The sequence below is a fragment of the Lepidothrix coronata genome, unplaced genomic scaffold (genome assembly GCF_001604755.1).
Source record: "Lepidothrix coronata isolate B3197 unplaced genomic scaffold, Lepidothrix_coronata-1.0 Scaffold264, whole genome shotgun sequence".
Classification (NCBI taxonomy): domain Eukaryota; kingdom Metazoa; phylum Chordata; class Aves; order Passeriformes; family Pipridae; genus Lepidothrix; species Lepidothrix coronata.
The window spans coordinates 338983-349672 of NW_016690444.1; the positions used below are offsets into that span (position 1 = coordinate 338983).

Here is a 10690-nt window from a genome sequence, read left to right on the forward strand (position 1 = left end):
GGTGTTTACATCCCCTCTTCCACCTGAAACTCAGAACATAAAAATAATCTCTCTTAGAACATAAAAATAATCTCTCTTTACTGGAACTAAGCCTAGAAAATACTACTAGTTCCAACTCCCAACCTGAAGAGCTGCCAAAGAAAAGCCTACAAACTGAAGCCAAGCAGGACAACAGGTTAGTCCCAAAGCTTCAGTCAGCACAGTCTCCTTATTTGAGGTCAGCTTGATATGCACCAGCACAAGTGAATAACACAGGAGGAAAACCACCAGCCAAAACTTTAGGTAATCACATTTTATTAGGAAATTAACTTGTTCATTTATGAAAAATATTATGTATTAAGAATAAAGCTGGTGAAAAAATAATACTGTTAGGTACACAAAGAATTATTGTGTACATTTTTCATCACAATGTGTTCATTGCATCAGAGTAGCTTGGCTATTTATTATTCCATAAACAAATCTGTAACCTGTAAACTGTATATAACACCCCCAAGTAATTCATACTTAAACCTTTTCTTCTACTCCTGGAGAGCTTGAACTCACAGTCAGCTCCTACAAGGCTACACATACATTAGCATCTATAGGCATATTCTTTCCTTCCTAACACACATAGATTGTGTACTGCCAGTTAGAAGCCTTTTTCAATTGTCATCTGAACTGGGACAAGACGAAAGATTTGAGAGTAAAACATATGTAAAAAATGACAGGGGGTGCCAGCTAGACAGAAGAAAATAAATATTCTCTTAGGACCAAGGCTCCAGAGATGGTGCAGAATCTCTATTCTGTCAAACCTATGTAGGTTTGACACCCAAGAAAACAAAATCCTAAACAATGCAGTCCCAATTCAACAGTAACCTGAGCCTGAGCAGGAGGCTGAGACATAAACAGCATTCAGAGGTCCCCTTCGACCAGAATTGTTCTGTGAATATTTTGTACTTTACACCTACTGAAGCTAGCCAGTTCTGCTTAAAAACAAAGAAACAAACAAAAAACACCCAAACCAACCCCAACACCACAAAAAAACCCCACAAAAAAGTCACACCACAAAGAACACGATAATATATATAAAACCAGGAATGCACGTAATGACAGAAATACAACAAGCACTGCAGTGCCAAAGCATTCTAATATATCTTAGATTACTGGCAATTACACACACCTCCCCTAAGCCTGCATTAATTTTCTTTGTGTATTTATGCACACAAATAAAGGAATTCCACAACGCTAAAACATACAAAAACCACAGACAAAACAGCCCAGCTGCTACCTTTGGAAGGAGTTTAACATGCCTGTCTTCCTTTGCAGAAGACAAATCAACATACCTCTGCATCAGCAGGGAGGGAATGGGGCAGTTTGATTCACTAGAATTAGTTTCATGCCCACACATGTAGTCTCTTAGACAGCCAAGAGCTATAAGGATGTATATCCCTTAGTTTTTGATCTGAAGGAAGACTGAATTCTTACAGTCTACCATTCATTTACTCTAAGAAAAATTCATAATTACTCTCACATTTTTCTGAGTTGAGCATTTAGTGCCTTTAAGGAGGTGCACACTAAATGAACTCTTAGATTTCTTTGAAGTGTTAAGCCACAGCCCATCGGTGGGTGACTGTGTGACAAAGTTTACAGACACCTTTGTTCCGAAAGCCCTGGTGTGCCGTTCCAGTGCATCACATCACACAGCACACTCGCATTGGGCTGTGACAAAAAGCTTTCAGCAACACACCAGACAGACAGGAGACTCTGGCAGAAAGGCCCTTCTTGCTACCAGTCCCTTAGTACGGGTCAGACATGCAAACACCACAAAATCCAAACTATCACCCAGCTCATGTGGTCACATTTCAGGTCCCACGTGGAGTCACAGGAGCAGAACCAGCTCGTTCCAGGTCATCAGCACAAGATATACATACCATGGAAGTGTGAGGAGAACAATAAGCAAGTTTCAAGTCTAAACATTTGTTTTTGCTTCGCAGGCATCCCTACACATGACAAGGGGGTTAGAACTACATGATGTTTAAGGTCCTTTCCAACCCAAACCACTTGATGATTTTAAGAAACACAGCTGAATAAAACAAATTTTCAACTTGCCAGACAACTCCTTGAGAGAATCTTTTTAAGTTTATCAATTCTTCCTAATTAAGCATAAATATTCAGATTGCTTACTGTGATAAATAATTGTGATTCATGAAACAAATGGGTGATTACATCAAAACAAAACAAACGGATTGTAAAACTTAATTACACCCCCATAAAGAAATAAAACAGACCCTTACAAGGTCAAGAGGCCTAAAACCTCCTTACTACCCTAAGAATAAAATATAGTAGAACTTTAAATCTTTAGGCACCTGTTCGTCCAAGAATGCATGAATTCTGACTGGTTGTAGAGATAACCCTTTTAGCTTTAGCTGTAAGAAAACCCATATATTAAATACTTAGTAAAAACCTGTAGAATGTATATGTATATGATAAAATTAATATGCATGAAGTAGCTAAGATAAATACATGTGGTATGTGTGCAGATTTGGGAAACTGGTCCCCATCTCTGTCACCCAGCTGGCTGGTTGCTTTTTCCATACAATAAACTATTATTCAAAAACTTACAGAAACTTGAGACTTTGTTTATCACACTTACTGAGGTAAAATCCATAATAAAAACAAGATTTTGAAGGCACATCAGTATATGCAATGAACAACATGAACAAAAATTGATCTGGACAATATTAAAGAGTGCAAACCAGTAATTCATCCCTCTCTTGCAGTGTTAGAGTTGCTAGGACTGCACTGCAATTATATAACACCTGAATTTGGGAGCAGGGGGAGAGGGGGCTCACATCAGATACAGATTTCAGCTTGCACTCATTTCACAACACGATTCTTTTAGAGCCTTTAACAGCACCCAGGACCAAGTCAGCTCGTTGGCAGAGAAGGCTCCCAGCACTTCCAAGCTCCAGGGCAAGCGACAAGCAGGGACAGCCAGGACCTGACCTGCTCTTTGCCCACAACCTTCCCTGTTAGCAGGACCTTGCCCCTGCTCTCCACCTCAGCTTGGAGCAGAGCCAGGCTTTGAACTCCCCGAGAAACAGGGCTACATTTCTCCACGCAGTTCCCAAGACAAAGACAAGTGTCCACGATACAATTTCATGAATCTGATTATTTCAAAGACAAGACACACAGGAAAAAAAAAACAACTATAAAAACTGAACAAAATCCATTCTGCTAAAAGTTTACGGTAGCATGAAAAGCAAACGTGTTCCTTACTTAGCTCATTATTTACATATTAAGTTATTGGGCAAAACAGGTAAGCCCTTGCAAAATGTGTATTTTGGCAGAGGTAGATGCAAACCAAAATGAGTGACAGTGAATGTGACATGGAAACTTCTTACTAAAACCATCTTGTCTCATTGCTGGTCAACCAGCTCTTTCTAAACCAAATTTCAGTGTCAGGCACCCTCTATATTTCCTTTAAGAATAAATTCTAAGTAGCAACTAATTGTCAAAGTGTTTTGTGGGTTTTTTTGATGGAATTTCTTTTTTGGGAGGGAGGGAGAGGGCAGTGGGTGGGGAGTGAAAGCAACAGAAACTACTCCATCTTACTTGGTTATTGATTTCCCTATTTTGTTTGTTCTCCCAGAAACAAAAGTAAACCTAAAACTAAGTTTATCTTGCACCAAGGACAGCTATTCTAAGACCATTCAGTGAACTTCAAAGTTTGCTGACTGCTAGAGTCCAGAAAATCCTCACTGCTTGGACAGTTCACAGAGAAATTCAGAGAACAAAAACCCAAAGCAAAACAAAACTCCATTCCCCCCCAAAAAGTCACCAAAAACACACATACAAACAGTGCCCCCCCATCAAATCCACAGATAACACACCCTGAAAAGAGTGGAATAGCCAAATTAATCCCATTTCGTTAATAACTTTGAAGACTGAAGAACAAACACGGTCCTAATTTAACTTGCACTTGTAATTTCCATTATACCTGATCAGTACAACTCCATGCCACCAGCTCCATCCAAACAGACAATACCCTCTACTCCCTCAGCCCTGACAGCACTCATGAAAACTCAGGAGCACTCCTGAAAAGTTGCAGTGGTATGCAGCAGGTTTCAATTGATTTACTTAATAACACTGAAATATTAAGAGCTATGGCAACGATACAGAATCAAACCAATTTTGCTCCACAAATACCTTTGTTCTGAAAGTTTACAAATCAGATGCAGCGCAGACATGACAGGAACAATAAAACAATACCTTCTAGATTACTACCAAGTACTTGGGTATTTGATTATTACACTTCCATCTTTCTAAAATATTATTCTTTCTTTTGTAACTAATGCTCTGAAGTGAATTTCCTCCACTACACCTTCCAAGTTACCCAAGTTCTGTACTTTGCAAAGAAAGATTTATTATCAGCCTCAGAACCCCAAATTTCCCAAAGGCTATGAAGTGCTGGCTGGCACACCCACAATACATACTCCAGATTGCTCCCTGTGTAAAAAGTACACAATAAATGCTTACAAGAAAATGGTTCTGGTGGCAGGCAAAAGCATGAATGAGGTTGCTAATGTAACTAGCAAACAGAAGATGCAACGCAGAATATCTGTTTAAATCTGAAAACACACAAAAAGTCTGTGTATTTAATAATATTTAGTTAAATTCAAGATATCTTGGCAATAATCACAAGGGTTTTGTATTGCCAGAAATGTATCATGACATGTTTACACCCTACACAAGCCAAGCCAAACAATAAATATTTCCCATAATATACAGCATTCACTGGAGTACTGACGTGATCGTATCCAATACAAATTGCACCATGAATAATGCAGAAGGTATTCTCTTAAGTCATCTGAATTCCCAGAAATTTAACAAAAAGCAGTTACATGATTCCACCTACTAATAAAACCTTCTTAGCAACATCTAGTCAGGATATCAGAACACAAAGAATTACTGAAGACTCACTGAAATATGCCACTATTCTACCTGAAGGTTGACAGCCATCATGCTCCCAGGCATGATACAATGGTGCAATTATATAAGCTCCCTGCATTTGACCATCTCTCTCATCAGCTATCACAGCAGAGCACAAAAGGAACGAGCCAGCAGAGGCAACAGCCCACCACAAAAGTTACTGGGATTTCCTGTGAGCTGCAATCACCACGTCACTGCAATAACCGGCATGAAAAGCAACACTACAGGTTGCAATTACAACCTGTTCGTTCCAGTCATCTCAGAACCACCCTAACTATTATTAAAAAAACCCTACCCAGGCAACTGCCACACCACACACTTTCAACTTCATAGCTGGAGAACAGAACGCAGCAAAGTCTGATACTTTCTGAGAGGGAGGTAACCCAAGGTTTCGTCACAACCTTTAGAGATGGTCTGCAAATCTGCATTTCCTGTTTCCTTTTCCTTCTGCTACCCAGTTTGCCTTGGTTCTCACACCATCCACACCTTTTCATTCTTTCTCTTCAGGCAATGAAGTTTATCAAAAGTTATAAAATGAAATTATTGGACAGGACAGGAATTCAATGTTATATTACAATAGCCACTGTGTGTGTAGGAAAACGCATTGGATTCATCCAATCCACAATTTGCTTTGGCTATATTATGAAAGGTAGAAGTAGCAAAGTAGCAAAGAATCTTATGGTAAGTTGCACAACAGTATCCCACTATCTTATGCTTATCAGTTCACCACCTACCCTGGATTTCAAGTCAATAATTAACCCTCAACACTAAACTTATAATCTGATATATTACAGTAGTCCAACAGACCAGCTTGCTTGCTAGGGATACATACAATTTCAACAATGTTTATTTAATATCTGTCATTCAATTAAGGTCATACATGTAATCTATATTAGGCAAGGCCTATCACTGTAAAGGCTCTAAATTCAATTTCCATAATTTTGATACCTGGAGTAAAGATTAGAGAAGCAACAATAAAGTCAACAAAACCCATTCTGCTTATGCAGGACAAAGCGCACAAATCAAGAAATACTAGAACAGATTACTTTCCTCTCACCAACTAGCAAGTTCTTTAAATGTGCTGACCAAGAGGGGGGAAAGCACACCTTGTACAGCCTGTCAAACACTGAGTAAGTAGTTAAGTTACAAACACTTATTTAAAGCTATTACAGCCTTCAAGGCTTCACCTGATTTGCCCTCTGAAGTCTGTAGTTTCTCATACCACATGCACAGAAGTAACTACAAGCCCCCTGGTTATGTTCCCCCCTTTACTGCATACCAAGGGAACCTTTCCTCAGTTCATCTGTTGAGACCACGATTTTCTCTTCACATCAATTTCCCTCTGGGTTCTTTTATAATTTACAAGTGGATCAGTTGATGAAAGAGTATCAATAGAAATAGCAGGGAAAAAGAAAATCTTAAGCCTAAGCTTTTAGCCTAACAAATGATGCATTCATTGCCAAAGCACATGCACAACACCAATGCCATCTCTACTGCTTTCTAGATGCCTCTTTACATCTTACAGACTATTAGATTTTTACCAGGTGAAAGCTTGTACCCCACTGAATTTTAAGTTTTCTACAATGCCTCTTTTCTTCCAAAGGAAAAAGCAAAGCAGAGCAGGAACATCACCTTGATGAAGCACAGCAAGACCCAGAGAACTCTCAACCATCACTTTTCACTTCCTTCCTATCTTCTCCAGCAGAGCTGCCCATGAATCATCAAGTCTTGGTCAGCCTATTCTGCACAAAGCCTTAGAAAGCCAGAGGAGTAATTCACAAGCTGCAGAGAATAGAGTACTTTTATTGCTTTGACATTTGAGAATCAAAAACTTCAGCAACACAGACTGGGAAAGCTAATCTGCTACAGATAGATTTTAAAAAAAAAACAAACCAACCAAACAAACAAAACCCACAAAAAACCAAACAAACCCAAACAAACAAACCACCCACACACAACACCCCATACCTCCACAAAACCCAAAAACTTTCTGGGTATATAAAAAAATATATACCCAGAAAAAATTGCATTGAAGTTTATACCATTACAAAGTATGAAAGACATTACAAGGCAGACACAAATTGCTTTTTATTCCTACTTTCCTGTTACAGTTTCTCTGCCACAAGAACTGTGGTCCTTAAAAAAAAAAAACAAACAAAAAAAAACCAAAAAAAACAAACCACAACCTTATCCTTATTTTTCTGGTAAACATAACTTATATGCTTTTGCATGACCAGAAACACCAGTTTGGAGCCATCATACCAAAATTATGTTTCTTTGTGCCAGAAGGAAGCAAGTGTTAGCTTCCAACCACTCCAATAAGGTGGTAAAACAGTTGATTTAGGGATTTTAAGGCTTTATGCCATTGTTTCTCTGATACAAATGTGTCTTATCTTGCCCTAACTAGTAACACTCACTGGAAATACCAGAAGTAATGCCACAAAAAACAAATTCCCTACAAACACCAAAACACAGCACAAGCCATTTCTAGCCTTTATTCTCCTGCTGCTCCTTCAACTAGTTGCCATCTCTATGGAAATTTATGGAATACCAAGTGATAAAACATCTACCCACTCACCTCAACAACATCTGTGCATTGTGTTTGCATTAAACACTAACAGACATGACTGTAAGCACCATGTGTCAGACCTATCATGGAATAACATTAACAGAATGAATGCCAGAAAAGGTTCCAGAGGCTCTTTGACAAAACCCTGGATTTCTTACAGTTCCTGGCAGGCAACCCACTCAGCCTAGGAAAGAGAATCAAGATAAACTTAGAAAACAGAATAAAGCAGCAGCATAGAAGAATCTTGACTTTCTTAGCACATCTGTTCTTTTGAACAAGCAAGGACTGGATAGACAAACCTTAGTTTGGAAAAAAGATGCAGAAAAAATACAAAAGTCACCACAGTTTACTACTGTCCCATTGCTTTTCTTCACACAGACTAAACATGGCTTGTACTAGACAAATGTCATGAAGCATTTAAAGAAAACCCATCTGTGGAGAAACTACGGTGGCATTTTTACAGTTATTTAAACAAGCAGTTACATACATGCCCTGCTGACAGGAGTCAACACCACCAAGAACAGCCTCTGAAACTGATGACCTACAGTGATCAGTGGAGCCAAAAATCTGCAGTTCAATCAGCCTCCTCTTGGTAAAGTCCACAAGTTGCACAAGTGTGATGTCAAACTTTGTACTTCAGTCACACCCAGCACCCTCTGCAGGGCTTAGCCAAGCCTACCTAGAAGCCGTCTCTAACCTTTCCAAAAGTGAAGACTGTTGTTCTAAAACCAGGCTTACATTAGAAATGCTTGTCAATGTATTAGCAAACACTACTGGTGAGCAACATGATTTTGCTGCCAAAGTCCTCAGTGGAGATGCCATTACACAGAGGTATTCATCACTGCAGGTTTTGTCTGGGTTGGACTGGGCACCAGCAACAATTTGCATTATTGTATTTGTAAGCATGCTCTTGCACCTATAAACTGTACTCACTGCTATATTGGCAACATCTTTCTGTGGACTTTCTACTTCAATACCTCCCTTTTTTTGTTTCCTTGTCAAAGAATGCAATGATTTTCCAACTTACATCCCAGAGCTGACTACGCATTTTTGAGAAATCACTGTTAAAATTGAACAACAATAACTGACAGGTAACGGGTTTGCAGCAAACTACACTTATCTCCACTGCATAAGGACCAACAAGCTGATCAGAGGGATATCTGGGGGAAAAAAAAATAAAATCTTAGCTTGACAGACTTGGCATTTCCTACCTCTGCAGTGCTTCTGTCAGAAGTCATTATGGTCAAAGTGGTTCACAATGACACTTAATGGACATAAATGCCACTCACAGCTACCTCCATTTTAAGTTGGAAACCACTCAGAGTGAACCACAACATTGCTGAAAGCTCAATCTGATGTGTACTTTGAGGGCAATACATTATTTAAGATATTAGGGAAGGTCGTGTCTTACTTCTTGTCCTGCAACTCAAAGGTTCACATCTCAGATGAAGTATTTGCTTCTGCTGTTAAAGAAAGTGTGTTTATGCAGTCATTTATACTTCTTACTGCCAGGCAAAAAGCCAAATCACTTGGCCAAAATACAGCATGGCTGATAGTCCCACTCAAAGACATGGCTTGTTATCTTATAATACTCAGTCCATAACTTCATGGTCCAGAAGAGATCCTATTCAGAAGGCAGAGACACTTTAATCCAGTCATTGTTATTGTGCAGTAACAACATTCCTGGTTTACTGGCTGTGCTAAAATAGTTGACATCCAAGTCAGGTCCAAACTTGATAAATTTTCAAGTGAGAATATTCATTAGTTCTATTTAGGTACCTAATCTTTTTAGTAAAGCTTTTCACATCCTTCCAGAATTCACAGGTTGTAGCTGAAAGACACACATCTCCACACACAAAATGAAAGTGCCCTTAATTTCACTCATTTGGAACCTGCAGACACCTTCTACCAGTTAAAGGTGTAAAAGACTAGATTAACTTCTGCACTATGAACACTACTTTTTCATCCTGTTATCAGTTCATGGGAACAGCAGCAGATTGCTTTCCTCAATTGAAAACGTGTATTTTTGAACAGTCAGATTTATAGACTGATTTATTGATTTCACCGCAATTAAGAACTTTATCATCATCAAGGAAAATTAAGCAGTTTATGTTTAAACAATCCATGTTTGAAATCTGTACCAGGAGCCTTGCAGAAGAGGAGCTGGTGACATCTGCTGTGTTTGGCACTTAGGGATTGAGGAGGCTGAAGGTTAGAACCTGAGCAGCCAGTCCCTGCCTGGGAAGTGGCTGGAGGGCCAGTCTGAGGACAAAATGAATTTTAAATTAGCTTATGTGACATCTTCAGTCTTATGTGCCATGCTCAGACCTGTCTCTGGAAAAAAATACCTTCAAATCAGAGAAAAGACAAGTTCACACTGCAAATCAGCATTCATTGCATGGCAAATTCTGGGGACAAAGGGCAGAATTTATATACAAGTAACACAGCTAAATTTCCCCACATAATGTCAGTACATGGCAATATTACTCCACAGATTAAGTCTGGTAGTTAAACTTCTCCCCAAGTCTTACCCTCCTGCAAACTTGAGCTTTTCAACCCTGGTCTACCTCAGCAACATGAAAAAAACACCATATTTAATACAATACATTTTTAGACACTGATATAATCCAAGGCCCCTTTCTCAAAAGAAATAAATAAAAAACAGCATCATGCCACAGTTAATATTGTTTTGAACTTTTGAGGAAAGTTCTACACAAACCTACCATCAACTATGTGGCATCTAAAACTGAGGGCACAGGAGGGGGATGAAGGGGTGCTCTTCAGCTTTGAGATGTTAGTTCACAGTGTTTAAGGGAAGTAATAAATAATCTGATTTATGAACTCATACATTTTGTTTTTTTAGCACAAGTAAGTAGCAACCAGAAAAAGCTTTTCTGTCCAGAATTTTTTGATGATACCAAGAAAATGCAAAGAAATTCAGCAAATAAATCTAAATGCTAACATGTCTTATTTATAATTTTTTGTCTTAAAGAACTAATCACTATAATCACATTCAAATTACACTGCAATAGCAAGCAAATTTTTTAATAGTAGTGCTGCTATTTAAAGAAAAGACTGTTAAGAACCTATTTTTTCCCCCTTAAATGCCTTCCAATTGTTGTAAACAGGATTAAAATAGAGCATCAATAC

At 38.7% G+C, this 10690-nt stretch overlaps 1 long non-coding RNA gene across 1 annotated transcript in view; it reads right to left on the minus strand.

The window, feature by feature from the left end:
* Positions 1–10313: 10313 nt before the first annotated feature.
* Positions 10314–10690, minus strand: part of LOC108507665 — an 11020-nt gene continuing 10643 nt past the window's right edge. The window contains exon 5 of the long non-coding RNA XR_001878218.1: positions 10314–10324. This is a non-coding gene — a long non-coding RNA (uncharacterized LOC108507665). The remainder of the gene's footprint in view (positions 10325–10690) is intronic.